We start from the raw sequence: 18,018 nt of genomic DNA on the forward strand, positions 1-18,018 counted from the left end.
CTATCCCATGGCATTTCCCGTGGCTAATCAACTTACCTGCTCATTCCTGGAAACTAGGGGGTAAGTTATCGTGGCTAATCCACCGAACGTGCACAAGAGGACAGTCCTCAATCTGCATTGGAACTCCAACCCATTATGGTGGGTGTGACATCATTCTGTCACTAGCTCCTCTCTGAAGAGAAACTTGCTCAGTCTTTCAGGACTACAGCGGCCAGAAGTCCATCTCAGGGCAGTTGCCTATACAAACTATCTTCTCATCCCTCCCTGACAGAGTGCCTCCTCTCCCTGCTCCCTGTGGCCCTGCAATTACTGTCTCTGTATTTGTGCTGGAATGGGTAACTCTCTGTCTTCTCTGGTTACTAGAAGCCTTCACGTACTCCAATGCTTCTCCCTATCTGGGCAAAATAAGTCAAAAGCCCCTTATTGAATAAGGGGTCGCACATTTAAGAAGAGTCGAGGAGGAATTGCTTCTCTCAGTGGGGAGTGAATCTGTGGAAGGGCTGTAGAGGCTGGTCATTAGGTATAGACAGGGCTGAGAGAGACAGATTTTTATTCAGTGACAGAATGAAGGGTTAGCAGCAAAAAGGCACGCAAGTGGAGTTGAGGATTATCAAATCAGCAATGATCTATTATAATGGTGGAGCAGAGTTGATGGGCTGAATGGCCTACTTCTGCCCTTATATCTTATGGTCTTATGAGCCCCGAAGCAGTGTGTAAGTCAGTGACTCATTTTTATTTATCTTTGAAGGACTAAGCTGCAGCTGGAATTGTAGAATTGATGGCAGGAGTGTTTTAAAAACAAGAGTATGGTGGTGGTGTAGTCTGAGTGTTTTGTTAGCCCTGGCTTTGTAGCCTCTGGTAACGTAGCTAAGCTTCTGGGTTCTTTAGCGGGGGGAATATTGTCTGTAGCTGCCAGGCGCTGATGCAGTGGCTCCTCTTTGAGCACAGTGTGTCTGGAGAAGCTGTCCGCACGTTCTTCAAAACACATTTTGTAAGTAATTTTGCTGGAGTCAGGCAGCCCTGCCCATAAAGGATTAGAATTTGCCGAGGAAAGTGTTCACATTCGTTGGCTTAGCACAATCATTGTAAGTCTGTGCGAGCACTCTGTAGATCCCCAAGTGCCGAGTTATTGTAACGGTCGAGGCCACAACAAAAGAAATAATATATACAGTGAGCACGTTCGGTGTTTCTGTGGCGCTTGCTTGTGGTAATGCAATCTGCGTGGTACAGTTTTTGAGAGTGTAACAATACTTCTGAGATGATGGGCATGCAGCAAATTCCATTGACAATGGGATGGATTCATATCGTCTGCGTTTCTTCACATTTTCTCCTATTCTGTATCAACAGCAAAAGAAATTCAAAGTACGAAGGTTCTCAGTTTATTCTTTTTCGCCAAATGTTTCGTGCCCGGACTCGCAGGATCCAGGCTCTCGGGTAGGCCTGGGAGCCTGAAGAAGTAGAAGCGTCAGTACAAGGTACAGACAGCGGTTCGGCTGTAGCGTGTGGAGGAGGGTCAGATAGGGAGCAGGAGATATACAATTCACACATCCCCAGGCCCATGGCTGGATGCAGCAGTCATCCTGGCCTTCTGGTGGTGGAGGCCCATAACCGATCCCCAGGGCCTATTATAGAGACCCCCAGAGCTGGTTACAGGGACCCCAGAGTCGGTTTCAGAGGCCCCAGAGCCGGTTACAGCGACCCCAGAACCGGTTTCAGAGGCCCCAGAGTCGGTTTCAGAAGGCCCAGAGCCGGTTACAGCGACCCCAGAGCCTGTTTCAGCGACCCCAGAGCCTGTTTCAGCGGCCCCAGAGCCTGTTTCAGAGGCCCCAGAGCCGGTTTCAGAGGCCCCAGAGCCAGTTTCGGAGGCCCCAGAGCCGGTTACAGAGACCCCAGAGCCGGTTTCAGAGGCCCCAGAGCCGGTTACAGTGACCCCAGAGCCTGTTTCAGAGGCCCCAGAGCCTGTTTCAGAGGCCCCAGAGCTGGTTACAGTGTACGCAGAGCCTTTTACAGTGTACGTGGAGCCTGAAGAAGAGACAAAGATGAACTCTATTGCAATAAGATGTCACATTATGTTCAGTGTTTCAAGATGGTGCTGCAATGCGGCAACACTTTGTGTATAATATGGGAAAAAACACTTTTTGCTGCCCTTTTATTTACATGTGGCAATAAATCTAAATCCAAAAGCCTCTTTTGCTGAATGCTGAAGAAAGCACACCCAAGAGACCAACAGGCAGGTTTTGCCAGGAGTGCTGTACTTGAGATGGTTATCAGGTGGCAGTCGGAGGGTACTATGTTTGTTGGCACCTGTTGCCAAGCAGCTGTAGCTACTGAATGCTATGCTTGCACAGATGCTGTTGAAATTTCCTTCTGATGTTGGCTCATGCCTGCATTGTGTGAACATTGACGTTTAGGGGCTTCATGTCACACTTGCAAGCATCCTTGAAGTGAAGGTCTGAGCATGTGACTGTTCCTCGAGCTTCTTCTACCTCCCCACACTTTTAGTAGAGCCATTCGGCATGGAAATGGACCCTTCGGTCTGACCAGCCCAAACTGAACTAGTCCCAAATGCCTGTCCTTGGCCCATTCTCCTCCAAACCGTTCCAAATGTCATTTTTAAATGTTGTAACTTCACGCGCGTCCAACACTTCCTCTGGAAGTGCATTCCACACATGAACTGCAGCGTGTAAAAAAAAGTTGCCCCTTTTTTAAAAAAATCCATCTCTTCTCACCTTAGAAGTATGCCCCCGGTCTTGAAATGCCCCACTGTACAGAAAGGACGCCTGCCATTCACCTTATCTATCCACCCCATGATTTTATAAGCCTCTCAACCTCAAATACTCCAGTGGAAAATAAGTCCCAGCCTATCCAGCCTTTCCTTATAACTCAACCCTCCGTTTCCACCAAAAAAACTCGTAAATCTCTTCTGAGCCCTCTCCAGCTTAATAACATCCTTCCTTTAACAGGGAGACCTGAACTGCACACAGTACTCCAGAAGAGGCCTCATCAACTTCCTGTACAGCCTCCACACGACATCCAAACTGCTACAGTCCGTGAAAATGTGTCTGTCCTCCAATCTCTGAGTGTAGTTATCCTTAAACTGTGAAGCGTGGGTGACTTGCAGTGAGAAAAGAGGTTTCATTGTCCATAGCTGTGGCACATTCACAAAAGGACGAGATCTTGAATTTGATCATCCTTTCGAAGGCTAGTCTCCCAAGTGAAGTTTTAGCATAAGCATGTTCAGTATTTGTATAATTAACATCTGTGTACTGTGATTCATGTCTGTTTAGTTGGCATGTGCAACAGCAACGCGAGTGCGCATCTGGTTAATATCTGTGAAAAAATGTACACACGAATATCGATCGGGCTGTGAAGCGTCTGCATGTAACCTTCAGAATGTGTGTTGCAGGCCAGCCCGAGGAGATTTTCCCTCGAATTGCACTGTCCTGTCACTCCAGATCCACTCATATACCACTCATGCCACATTTTCTAAATGATCTTTTACTTGGTGGAGACCTGAAGCCAAGAACTGAGATTCTGTGATACCAATTTCAAGAGCAGGCTCGATGCAATACAGAGTGCTTTAAAGGAAGTGTTGGGAAGAATTCAACACTTTTGAATATCTGCCTTCAAAGTGAACAAAACTTAATACACAACGCTGTCAAGTCTTGACAGTTCAGGTAAATTGGATTTTGTTTTATTTTGAACAGAAAGTATTTTTGCATTATGTTTCATTGTTGTGTTGATGAAGATAATTAGCACCATTTGATCAGAGATGGGCTGAAGTGCGGTGTGGATTTCAGAAATATTGGTATATTGGAAATAGGGTCGTGTAGTGGCACAAATGGCTGAATTTATTGATTGCAAATAATTCTCAGCTCTCACTGCCGATGCTGAGCCATAAATCAATGTGTATAGTCCAAACAAGATCAAGATTAAAAACTGAGTAAATAGAATGCAATCATTTCAACCTTCAGCAAATGATTTGCTGCTCATGCACGAATATGTGGATTTAGATCAACTAAGGTGTAAATAAAAGGTCTCTCATTTAAAGGTTTCAATGGAATATATTAGCCTGCTGTAGTAATCTTGTTAATCAACCTGTCCCTCAAATATTTCTGGATGTGGAAGAGTTTGTGGTAAAAAGATGCAGTTGCCATATCTGGACTTTATGGAAAAGGTTGGCCTCATCAAGGTATGATGGTTTTGTGATACAGTGAATGCGTATGAAGTCAAAAATGAAAAATATAAAAAAAGTTACTGCAGAGAGAAATGCTGGGATGCAGCAGATCACCATTGTGCAAATTTACAAATTATTGCCTAGTGCAGCACATAGAGTACAAATTATTGCCTAGTGCAGCAAATAAATATCATATATCATAGTCTAATGCAACAGATAACTAGCATTTCATAGCCTTGTGCACAGGTGACTGTTGTATCTTGTAATCTAATGCAACAGATAAGTACAGTACATTATAGCCTGGTGCAACAGATAATTGTTGTAAATAGTAGCCTAATGCAGCAGATAATTACAGTGCATCATAGGCTAATAAAGCTGATGACTATTGTGCAGCAGTAGATCACTATTTTACATTGTAGTCTAGTCTAACAGATAACTATAGCCCATTGTAAGCTGGTGCAGCGGATAACTGTAGTACATTATAGCGTTATGCAGTAGATATCTATAGAGCATTGTAGCCCAGTGCAGTTGATAATCATACAGCACGGAAGCAGGCCCTTCAGCCCAACTCTTCTAATCTGATTTTCTCATTTAAACTAGCCCCATTTGCCTGGGTTTGGCCTACATCCGTCCAAACCTTTCCTATCCATGTACCTGTCCAAATATCTTTTAAATTTCAGAATTGTATCTGCATCTACCACTTCCTCTGGCAGTTCATTCCACAAACGAACCACCCTCGTGTGTGAAAACGTTGCTCCTCAGGTCCCTTTTAAATCTTTGCGCTCTCACTTTAAAAATATCCCCTCTAGTTTTGAATGCCGCCCCCCCCCCCCAACTTCCAAGGAAAAGGCTATTCACCTTATCCATGCCTCTCATGATTTTGAAAACCTCTACCTCCTAGGTTCTGGAGAATGAAGTGCCAGCCTATCCAGCTTTTCCTTATAACTCAAAACCTCCATTCCCAACAACAAGGATGCAGGATCAAGGGTCATGGGCCAGAGGCAGGTATATGGAGCTATGTCACAGATCAGTCATGAACCCACCGACTGTTGGAACAGGGTCCACTCCTGCCCCTTGCTGCCGTGCCCACTGCCCCACCTGCATCATTCCCATCTGGTGCCAGCACCAATTACCTGCAGCACTGAGTCTCCCCACACGCCAGTCGACTGTAAGCCTCAACCACATGCCCCCAACTGAGGAGCAATGCCTGGCACTCTGCATTCTATCCTTGTAAATCTTTTCTGAACTCTCTTCACTTTAATGAGGTCCTCCCCGCAGCAGGTCAACCAGAACGATACATAGTACTCCAAAAGTGGCTCCAGCAACGTCATGTACAACTGTTACGTGATGTCCCAGCTCCTTTACTCAATGGTCTGAAAAAGCATGTTAAACGCCTTCTTAACCAGCTTGTGAGAGTTCCAAATATCCCCTACCCTTTGTGTGTAGGTATGCTTCCTAACATCTCTCCTGAGCCATCTGTGCCTAATTGTCAGAGTATATGCCCTCGTTCTAGAATCCCTAATAGTGGAAATAGTTTACCTTTATACTCCCTGTCTTTTCTACATGCCTCAAAGACTTCGATCAGATCACTCCTGAGCCTTCTAAATGCTAGAGGAAACAGGCCTAATTTGTATAGTCTCTCCTCATAATTTAAGCCCCTGAAGCTCAGGTATCATTCTTATAAACCTACATTGTACTCCCTCTAACACCAATATATCCTTCCTATGGTATGGTGCCCATGTTCGCTCACAGTACTCCAAATGGCATCTAACCAGGGATTTCTAGCTTCTGTAACCTTGTACCCCAGCTAGCTCTCCATGACCAGGTCAGTGTAACTTGTGGTAGCCTATTGCCATGGTAGCTTCAAATAACTATAGTGTATTGTAGCGGAGTGAAGTGGATAATAATTGTACATCATAGTCTGGTGCAGCAGATTACCTTGGTATATTGTAGCCTATTATAGCTGATTTCTAATTATTGCCGAATTCAGCCGCATTGATCAGCAACGTACATTAGCTGAGGATTCAAACTCTTTATGAAAAGGAGTAAGGCTGTAGGTTAATTTTATAACATCACCAGAAAAATCAAGTGTTGTGATAATTATCAATATTTATCTCTTACATTCGGAAGAAATTTGTTGCTTATGAATCCCTGCTGTACAGTCACCAAAATACTAATCTGCTGGTGATATTGAGTATTTGAAACCCTGAATATTTGAAATCACTATTGCAATAATGTAAGCACTTCACACTTTCTAATGGAAATATTTTGTGACACTTTTGTGTATTCTCCGACAGCTTGCAGTGGTTGAGGAAACAATCTTTAATAAGTCTCCATGTGTGTCAGCCTAGGGATTTATTTGAACACTTGAAGTCTAATGAGAAGACAATTTTATCTCTTAGTTACTGTTAATTAAGCCATGCAACACTGATTCGCCCATTAGTACAGTTTATGCTTCGGACGTAATGTTTGGAAGAGAATATTTTCACAATATTGAAAATATTTTGTCTATGCACAAAATGACCGTGAAGATGTTGGCCGGGGTAATTTCTTGTTAAGGTGGCTACACTTGCCTTTTCGGTTCATCCTTATGTTGCCAGTAATTGGCTTTCTTATAGGAATACCAGTTCCATGTTATAGATCCGTGTTGTAAATCATGTCAGAGAGTTGCTATATCATCCTTACCCCACCAAGCACTCAAAGTACTTCTGAAAAATAAAACCAGCACTCAGTTGCTTGCATTTCCAACAAAATCTATTGGTTGGTTTCCAACGTTACTTTCAGAAAGATTAGAAGGCTAAATCATATAACTTTAAAGGAGTGTTTCTCTCAACATAAGGCCTTGCAAGCATTTGTGTGTGAGAAATGCATGCGTAATAATTATATATTTGATGCAGTTTTTCTTAAACCTCAGACGGTATATTCAAAGTTCTTTTCTCCCCATTCTTACAGTCCACACCAGAACATTCAACTGAATCTTAGACCTTCGCACACACTCCTCCATCCCAACAGCAGTCAAAAAGGATACAAGTTATAGAGTAGGACTCAGTGAAATATAAGTGGAGTCATTTGCTGAACAGAATGACAAGGGAAATTTATTGAGAGTGGGCATTTACAGTTAAATGCAAAAGTGGATCAGAGTCCACATTATAATTGAACTGACACTGAAATGGGTTTACTAATCAGAAGCAAAACAGTGGCAGTGAAACATCAGTCTGCCACAGTGAGAGTGGGACTTAGGTACACGGGGAACATCATATGAAATAATTTAGAGCAGCAGGCGATAGTCAATAAGGAAACCTATCAATAACCAGCTAAAGTGAACATGTAGAGGAACCAACTTCAAAGAGATCAGGATGACTTCAAGTTTGAAGTGTACATAAGTAATAAATAATAATTGATTTTAAGGAGCACTTCAAAGGAGACATAATTAAGCAGAGAGGTTTAGAAAAGCAATTCCAGAACTTGGGCTTTGGCAAAAAAAAAGAGAATAAAGGGAATACTACGCTGAAAACACATACGTGCATATACAGAAAGAGCTGAGGTCCATTACCTGCAGTTCATATGTCATTTGATAATTTCAGGATGCTGTGTGTGACCTAGGTGAGTGCTAACATAAGCTCAGAGGTCGGCTGATCTTAAGGAGTGGGTGGCCATCACACAAGTATATGATGCTGAACACTGGACTGGATAACAATGCCTGAGAGGAGATCATTTGAGAGCAAATCCATAGCACAATGGAAGGAAAGACAGCTTGAGGAAAGTACAGAAAAGAGCAGTTGTTACAGGAGGGAGGAGGTAACTTTTCTGCAACCTTTGCTGGATTTGCATGGCATTTGCTTACTTGGTGTGGGGACGTTTTGACGGGAGAGAGTAGCCAGATTCATGGTCCATATTGAAATCGATGAAATAGCAAAGGTAAAGGCTGAGGTCAGAGAGACATAGAAGGGGCAGTTGTCACTCTCAGAAATGAGTGAGTTAGGAGTTGGAAGGGGTAAAAGTCATTGAATTTTTATAGTGGGAGCATTACACTGTTCCATACCACTTATGTCTGATTTTACAGAGACCTATTTAAACACGGGTAGGGAATTTATTAACTATAGTTTGTCTAGTTACTTTAAGTTGTTGCAGAGGACTTAATGGTACAATGAAAATATATTGCTGAAACTTATTCATATTTAGGCATTTGGCAACACTGCACTTGAGTATTGCTGACGCAAGTTAGATTTTCTCAGAGTTTTTCTTCTTGCATTCCTCAGGGCAGTTCACAACAATACCAATTCAAGGGGTAAAGCCCCTTCTCTATGCCATTGCCTTCACCTGTCAGAGTCCACTTGCCAACCAATCAGCACTTTCCTCTCATGCGCTATCAACGTTGTTTTCCCACTTTTAATGGCATTATTTTTCTCTGATCAATGCAAAATGAAAAAACTTTGATGCAATTTGTCCCTTGTCAGCATTGCTATTCTTACATTGTTTTTATTAACTCCAAGACAAACTATACAGGGATGCATGCAGTGGGACCTGGGAGACTGATTGATAGCGGAAATGAGCGCTGAGTTTAAGTGGTGCTTCAACTGGGTATTTCAACTTATCACTGCTCCATCTGAATAAAGTCTCACTTATCGCAGCTGTTTGCCAAGTTTCCTCTGGCAGCCATTGGTTGGAAGGTGTTCTTGGTCGATACAGCTATTTTCAATGGTAAGTTGTTTGAAGTTGACAAGATCAGGATGAGGGGTGCTTTGGATGTGTACAGCAAAATCTCAGGAGTCCGTCAGAGTTCAGGGTCATTCTGCTGTGGTTGACTGACCAAAGTACAAAGGGGAGGCTTTTATTTATGGAGCTTAATGTGATTTAACTCCCATCAATGAAAAAGTTAAGCATGTGATTGGGGTTAGTTTAGTTGACTATGTGGGAGGAATATTTATGGCTCTTGTAATGCAATGGTAATATCCCTACCTCTGGACCAGTAGGCCTGTGCTCAGTCATAACATCCCTGGCCAAGTTGATTCGAAAATATTTTCTCAAAGGCTGAATTTCTGTAACTTTCTAGGCTAGAAAACCCCAAAAGCTCACAACACTCTGAGTTAAAAAGAGCAAAAAAAAGGGAACATGTGGAACCAGTATGTGGAAGGAGCTGTAGACTAAGTTTTTAATAAACTCAAACCACTTTTAAAATGTTTTGCTCTCTGTCTCATCAGAGGGCTTGGATCCAAGTTGACAGCTTTGTAAATAAAGGAAACTTAGCAGTACAGCGTATTACTAACCAGCCAATATACATACCCTGAATGTATGACAATTTCCTCAATGTAAAGGGAGTGATGGCCCTGTATCTTCACCAGATCATCAATCCAGAGACCCAGGTCATGGTCCAGGGGCCCGGATTCAAATCTCACCATAGCAGATGGTGGCATTTGAATTCAATAAAACGTCTCGAATTAAGTCCATAATGATGACCTTGGAACTGTTGTCAATTGTTGGAAAACACATCTGGTTCACCAATGTCTCTCAGGGAAGGAAACTGCCAACTCTATTGGATCTGGCCTACATGTGACTCCAGACCCACAGCAATTTGGTCGACTCTTAACTGTCCTCTGGGCCATTAGGGATGGGCAATAAGTGCTACAAAAAGAATGATGCCCATTTGTAGCGTATTCTGTGTAGCTTTACTGGAGGTGGAAGCAGTTTCTGAGATCGTGGCGGGGAAATACTTTGGACTGATGTTACCTGCCTTTGGGAGCCTCCGAGGGCTTTGCAGAGGCTATCACCCCGGCTCTGCGTGGTGGCAGAGTGGATCGAGGGGACGTGGCTGATGGCAAGCGGTGGGTTTGCCCAATGCCACGTACATGTCTTTCACTCTGTCCATGACAGACATCCTCACTACGCCCTGGGGCACCAACCCACCAGTTAGCACCTTGACTTTCTCCATCCCGTCTGCAGTTGTGGAAAAGGATGTGTGGCATATCTTCCAGTATTTCACTCAGTTCCTAATGATCCTGAGCTTTCACCTTGACAACAATGGTGCTCAGGGATCAGCATCATTATCCAGCTGAACAGAGGTTGGATGAGGTTGGTCTGAACTGAATCCTCCACAGGGTGTTTTTTTTTAATCAATTAGGGTATCCCTGGCTGATTGCCCTGAGAATGGTTTAAGGGTCAACCACATTGCTGTGGGTCTGGAGTCACATGTAGTCCTGACTGGGTAAGGATGGCAATTTCCTTCCCTAAAGGACATTAATGAACCACGATGGGTTTTTCCAACAATCAGTGATGGATTCATGATCATCATTACACTCTTAATTTCAGATTTTTATTTAAATTGAGTTCAAAATCCACCATCTGCCATGGCAAGATTTGAACTCAGGTCTCCAGAACATTATCTGGGATGCAGAATTAATAGTGTTATTGACAATACCACTAGGCCGCCACCTTCCCGGCTATCCCTGTCAACAGGGATCAATCCTGTCATCAGTGTCTGCCCAAGCTGCATAGGAATTATCACGCCGAAGCCCAGCTATTATCAGACTGTTGAATGGACTCTAGCTTCAAATAATGTAGCCTGCACTGTTACCTGTATGTCTTTTTGATCCGTACATCCTTTGCTTGCTGTGATTTGCCTGTACCGCTCGTAAACAAAACTTTTCACTCTGTTTTGGGACTTGTGGCAATAAATTCAATCAATCAATCAAATTCAGTGTCTAACTGGACTCACCACATTGACAGTACTCACCCTGGTACGCAGCTCTGTACCCTGTGGCAATGCACCTTCTGACGGAATGAAGTACACTGAGGAATTGAACCTCATGGATGCATCTTATGGACACCCTGTCCCTGTCACGTTGCTCGAGGCATGAAGAGAAAAGACAGGATCGTGACAAAAACAAAATAATCATCACATTCAGAATTCTCATCATTCAGTCTTTGGGGAAATGAAGTTGACAAATGTGTATTGGAAATGGTGTTCATTCTGTCACCACCTTCTTGCCTCTGTGTTGCTGACTGTGAGAGACAAGGGTGTGTTACATATCCCCAACAGCCCTCTCCACACCAGTGAGTTAGATTGCTATCAATGACCACCTCCATTTGCATTTTTTATGCTCTCCTTTCGGGTGAGTGTCATGACAATGGTGCTGCATCTTTCATATTTCTTGGGGATTTAACTTTTGAAGGCTTGCGGAAAAATTGATTTATGGCTCCACTCCCTCAGATATTGCAGCACACCCTCAGGTACTACAGCACTCCCTCAGGTACTGCAGCACTCCCTCAGGTACTGCAGCACACCCTCAGGTACTGCAGCATACCCTCAGGTACTGCAGCACTCCCTCAGGTACTGCAGCACACCCTCAGGTACTGCAGCACTCCCTCAGGTACTGCAGCACACCCTCAGGTACTGCAGCACTCCCTCAGGTACTACAGCACACCCTCAGGTACTGCAGCACTCCCTCAGGTACTGCAGCACACCCTCAGGTACTGCAGCACACCCTCGGGTACTACAGCACTCCCTCAGGTACTGCAGCACACCCTCAGGTACTACAGCACTCCCTCAGGTACTACAGCACACCCTCAGGTACTACAGCACTCCTTCAGGTACTGCAGCACACCCTCAGGTGCTGCAGCACTCCCTCAGGTACTACAGCACACCCTCCAGTACTGCAGCACTCCCTCAGGTACTGCAGCACTCCCTCAGGTACTGCAGCACACCCTCAGGTACTGCAGCACACCCTCAGGTACTGCAGCACTCCCTCTGGTACTACAGCACACCCTCAGGTACTGCAGCACACCCTCAGGTACTACAGCACACCCTCAGGTACTGCAGCACTCCCTCAGGTACTACAGCACACCCTCAGGTACTGCAGCACTCCCTCAGGTACTGCAGCACACCCTCAGGTACTGCAGCACACCCTCAGGTACTACAGCACTCCTTCAGGTACTGCAGCACACCCTCAGGTACTACAGCACTCCCTCAGGTACTGCAGCACTCCCTCAGGTACTGCAGCACACCCTCAGGTACTACAGCACTCCCTCAGGTACTGCAGCACACCCTCAGAGCCTGTAGCACTCTCTCAGATACTGCAATATTCCCTCAGATACTGCAACACTTCTCGGATACTGCAATACTCCCTCAGATACTGCAACATACCTTCCAATACTGCAGCACTTCTTCAAATAATGCAAGACACCCTCAGATACTACAGCACCTATTCAGTACTGCACTGAAGCGTTAGCCTTACTCCTATGCGCAAGTCTCTGCAATGGACTTGAACACATAGCTTTTGGACTCTGGGTAATAACATGCACACTGAACCACAATGGTACCCTACAGACATTATTAACGAATCCTTCAATTAAGGTGAAGCGAAAGCGAGAGAGTAGCAGCATGTATGGTCTGTCGTTGAATCGTAACATCCCTACAGAGAGGTAACAGGCCATTCGGCCCAACAAGTCCACGCTGCCCCTCCGAAGAGCATCCCACCCAGACCCATTATCTTACCCCTGATTTTCCCATGCCTAACACACCCAACCTAAACATCCCTCAACACTACGGGCAATTTAGCATGGCCAATCCACCCAGCCTGCACATCTTTGGACTGTGGGATGAAACCGGAGCACCCGGAGGAAACCCATGCAGACACAGGGAGAATGTGCAAACTCCACACCGACAGTCGCCCGAGGCTGGAATCGAACCCGGGTCCCTGGCGCTGTGAGGCTGTAGTGCTAACCACTGAGCTACTTTGCTGCCCAAATACGGATTAGTGTAACAAGTTTAGTTCATTCTAAGCTGTATCTCCAGAGACCATTCTCTCAAAGATAGAGAGCAGGGATCGATGCCATTGTCAATATTACACTGGACCCTTGTTTGATTGGGTCTGCTGTATTCCAACTTACAAGTAAACTTCTCCCCCTTCCAATCCTTACAGCACCACTAGCCTGCACCCACATTCCTGCACACACACACAAAAATCATGCATTTTGAGAAAAAGCCAGAAAGGATAGGTGTACAAACTGTCAGCCTGTGCACAATACCCAACAACTTCTTCACTGACCACCAGCTCAATGAGAAACTCTCATTTTATTAAGCCAACGCACGTAATAAAATCATTGGAATACAAGGCAAATTTATTGTCCCTGCATCAGTAGGGATCTGATCTGTTGGGTCTCCATGAAGCTGCTTTTGTCCTTGGTCCTTTCACGCACATGTAAGTTATAGCGATGAGTATTTACACAGAGAGAGCTGTGGTAAAAAGAGGCGTCTGCTAGGATTTTTTATAGTTGCTCATGGGATGTGCTCAAAGCTAGTTAAAACAGCATTTATTGCCCATCCCTAAATGCCTAGAGGGCAGTTAGGAATCAACTACCTTGCTGTTGGCCTGGAGTCACGTGTAGGCCAATTTCCTTCCCTAAAGGGATGTTAGGGAATCAGACTGGATTTTTAGGTCAAGCAACAGTGGTTGCCATCCGACTAGCTTTTAATTCCAGACTTTAATGAATTCATGTTCCCCAGAGTGGGACTCAAACCTGTGTCATATTGGATCAGAAAAATAAAGAGAGTGGGACTAAAAAAAATCTGACAATTCTTCAAGTGGAAATATCACCAGGTCCAGATGGGATCATCCTGCGTTGCTGCAGGAAATAGGTTTAGGAATTGTGGAGATGTTGCTCATAATCTTCCAAAGGACTAGTGGATTACCCTCTGGCTCATCAAAGGAGGGAGGTTTCAGAAAGAACTTTCTGAAAGCGCTCGATAAAGTATCACATTATTGGGCATGGAGCAAAATCCAGGTTTTTATGGGATTAAAGGGGCTGCATGAATTATAAAAATGGCTCGTGGATAGAAAGCAAGGAGTTTGGTTAATGGACGTGTTCACACACAGGAGGGGTAATGCTCTGAATTCCCAAGGGTTCAGTTCAAGGATCGCTGTGGTTTTGAGTAGACAGTAATGACTGGGACTTGGGGATAATGCACACCTTTTTAAAATTTATAGACAATTTGAGAATGACAGACCAGGCAGTAGGCAGTTGGGATGCGGTAGGAATGATAATCTTGGAGAAGGCCTGACCACTAATTGAGATATGTTAAGGGTAAATAGGGCTCATCTTAACTTCATTGATAGTCTGTGTTTCCATGAAGTTTGTGACTTGGGATTCTGTTCTGCACTCGGGGGAGATGGCTATTCTCATTTCTGCTGGTACAGTGTCTCCGATAATGGTGTCCCCTTACTGAAGAGTGAATGCTGTCTGACCTAAGAGTGCAAACTCTTCTATTTTGCGTTATTGTACATAGTCCTGTATCATGTCACAGGAGTGTGATGGAATACTCCCCACTTGCCTGGATGAGTGCAGCCCCAACAACACTCAAGAAGTTTGACACCATCCAGGACAAAGCAGCCTCTTGATTGGCACCACATCCACAAGCATCCGCTCCCTCCACCGCCAACTCTCAGTAGCAGCAGTGTGCACTGTCTAGAAGATACCCTGCAGAAATTCACCAAAGCTCCTCAGACAGCACCTTCCAAACCCACGGCCACTTCCATCTAGGAGGACAAGAGCAGCAGATGTATGGGAACACCACCACCTCCAAGTTCCCCTCCTCTCACCATCCTGACTTGGAAAAATATCTCTTGTTCTTCACTGTTGCTGGGTCAAAATCCTGGAATTCCCTCCCTAATGGCTTTGTGGGTCAACTCACAGCAGGTGGACTGCAGCAGTTCAAGAAGGCAGCTCACCCCCACCTTCTCAAGGAACAACAAGGGATGGGCAATAAATGCTGACCCAGCCAGCGATACCCACATCCCACAAACGAATAAAAAAAATCATCAGCTGTACAGATTTTTCCATTCTTTCTTTATACTCTGAAATGCATGACTGCCTATATGACATACATCACCTTTTCATTATCGTCACATCCATCCATGTCACATTGCAATGGATTTTATTTGATAAGGTAGCACCAATAATTGGTGGGCAGTTTTGGATGTGAAATTTTGGAAAGTTCTTGATAAAGTGGCATGTAGCAGCATCCAGGTTTGTATGTGATAAAAGGGGCAGCGTGGCTTACAAAAATGACTCACAATAGAAAGCATGGTGTTTGGTTAATGGGGACATTCTCACAGGCTGGAGGCGCTTATGCTCTGAGCTCCCAAGGGTCCTGTTCAAGGATCTCTGTGGTTTTGAGTAGACAGTAATACCTGGGACTTGGGGAAAATAGGTGTCTTTTTAAAATTTACAGACAACGCAAAACTGGTCTAACTGTTAACATTAGATAGGCTGGGGAACGGGCAGATTTAAGGCAAAAAGATGTCAATGAAATGTACACATTTTGGCAGCAGGAATGAGGAAAGAAAATCCACAGAAAAGTCTATAAATGTAGAAAAGTGCGGGAAGTTAGAAGGTCATAAGTCTTTGAAGGTAGGAAGAGAAGTTAACAAAGCAGTTAATGAAAGGTACAACATTCTGGGCTTTATAAATATCAGGAGTACACACACCAGGAATTATTAACCTTTGTAACACACTGGCTATAATCCTCAGCTGGAATCTCTTGGGCGCTCTCCTCAGAGAAGAGAAGGTCAGGAGGAGATGTTACGGAGGCATTTGCAGTCATGAATGGTTTAGAATAGAGGAAGAGGAACCAAAGGGTGAAGGATTGATGATCCGATGTGGGGGTAGATTTTAAGGCGACTGACAAAGAGCCAAGAGGTGAGAAGAGGTAAAACACTTTTACAAAGCAGGTGGCCAGGATTTAGAATGCAGTTTCAAAACATTCTTTGTGAGGGCCAACAGGGAATCCAGAATGGCCTTAAAATATCTGCTGTATAGATTTCCAGGCTTCCATTCAGAAGAAGTTGTACCTGGGCCATTACCTTCCAGACGCTTCATCCATCTTTGCCAAAAGTGTTTGATTCAGTGCACATGGGTGAGACCATGTTTTGAACACTGTCTGAATTTTGCTTCTTTTATTTAAGGAAGGCGGTAGCCGCATTGGCGGCAGATCAGAGGAGGTTTATTAGATTGACACCTGGGATGAGTGGGTTACGTAGCGACGACAAATCAGAGATAGTGAATTTGTTTTCACTGGAGTTAGAAGAATGACGTGTGACCATGTGATTGGTCTTAACAAGGTGCATACAGAAAGCATGTTTCCCTTTTGGGGGTGAGTCCAAACCTAGGCAGCACTGTTTTAAAATCAGTGATTCTTAGGGTTCTTAAAATTAGGGTTCCTGATCAGCAAGAGGATCAAAAGTTATGGGGAAAAATTGGATTGAGAAACTTTTAACTTTGGCTTTTAAAAGGCAAATTGACAAATACATGAATGGGATGAGTTTAGAGGGATACAGTCCCCGGAAGTGTAGGAGGTTTTTGTGAGGACAGCATTTCAATGCAGTCTTGGAGGGCCGAAGGGCCTGTTCCTGTGCTGTAATTTTCCTTGTTCTTGTTCTAAACATATCAGCCATGATCAACTGATGGAGCAAACTCAATGGGCCAAATGGCCTGATTCTGCGCTTACATCTTATGGTCTTGTGGCATCACCCTTTTAAGGCAGAGACAGAAAGAATTTTTCTTCACCCCCCCCACCCCATCCAAGGGCTGTGTGGCCTTGGAACTGCCTCAGAAGGAAGTGGATGCAGGATCGTTAAATATGTTTAAGGCAGAAGTGCATGTGTTCCTGTCCAACATGGGGTTTGAAGTGTTTTGTGCGATAGACAGGAATTTGGGATTTTAGAGACAAACAGAGCAGCTGTGATGTTGTTGAGTGGCAGAGCAGACTAGAAGGGAAGAATGGCCTACATTCTTGCCTTTGTATGTTGGTTAAAATGTGAAGCCCTGTGGCTATAACCTACAAACAGGATAAATCATACATAGAAGATTCACTAGTGATCCTCCATCAGGCCGGTAATGAACATGAAACAGATATTATTCACCATACATTTATAAAACCCAACTCTATACACTTACTGTCAGTGGGACATCATTCAGCTGGTGCATTTCCCGGAAAACACAACATCTGAGGGTAAATCCTGAATCTGAGAGATTTTTTTAAATGTTTGATTTATTATTGTCACGTTCTTAGGTACAGCATAATATTTTGTTTTGCATGCAGTACAGGCATCATCCTTCAGAAATTCTAGATTCTAATCTGCAAAATAATGGGGACCCAGCAGAACGGGATGGAAAAGCAAATAAAGTAGATCCAGGCACGGGTCATTGAAGTGTATAATCGATTTCGAACACAGCTGAAATTCAACAGCTGGCAAAGAAGACATAATGCAGAAAAGAGAATTTTAAACACCTGAAAATCCGACAAGATATAAATTGGGTTGAATGAAGAACTAGAGCTGAGTGTAGCTGACGCTGGGATTTGATCACACTTTGATTGTTGGCGATTGTAATTAGGGAAGGTGCTTACATCAATGTAACATTTGCTGATGATAAGGCCAAGTCAAGTTGCATGCAAACCAGCATGAGTGACTCCAATAACAATGAAAAGAACATTTGACGATCGGTTGAATTTAGTAAATAGTCTATTTGAATTCTACTTAGTTACTATTTTGAAAGTGTTTTATTTGCGTACGTCTTTCAATACAGATTAGTTCTCCTGGAGCTCTTAGAGAAGCAAGAACTTAACTTTGATGTGAATCTATTAAAACTTTCCATGAAAAGAATTCAAATTTACTGCTTTTGTGACAAACACTACATTTTATGAGATAATTACGTTTTAAACTGTCTCCTTTAACTTAAGGCAAAACTGAACAGTTTGACAGGAGAGTGTGGCCTCCTATGAAATCTGCCTAGAGACAAATCATAGGTACTTCTTATTGCAATGATTAAATCGAAAGCTGGGTTTT

General features: G+C 43.9%; 1 protein-coding gene across 2 annotated transcripts in view; it reads left to right on the top strand.

Moving 5' to 3' along the window:
- Positions 1 to 3,561: 3,561 nt before the first annotated feature.
- The window catches only part of LOC125456790 (5-hydroxytryptamine receptor 2A), a 342,509-nt gene continuing 328,052 nt past the window's right edge, over positions 3,562 to 18,018 (top strand). Inside the window, exon 1 of one of the 2 annotated variants that reach the window (XM_048540197.2) lies at positions 3,562 to 3,677. The gene's annotated coding sequence lies outside the window, so the exon portion shown is untranslated. The remainder of the gene's footprint in view (positions 3,678 to 18,018) is intronic. The other variant, XM_059650432.1, reaches the window with a different exon arrangement.

The sequence above is a fragment of the Stegostoma tigrinum genome, chromosome 12, assembly GCF_030684315.1.
Source record: "Stegostoma tigrinum isolate sSteTig4 chromosome 12, sSteTig4.hap1, whole genome shotgun sequence".
NCBI classification, from domain to species: Eukaryota; Metazoa; Chordata; class Chondrichthyes; order Orectolobiformes; family Stegostomatidae; genus Stegostoma; species Stegostoma tigrinum.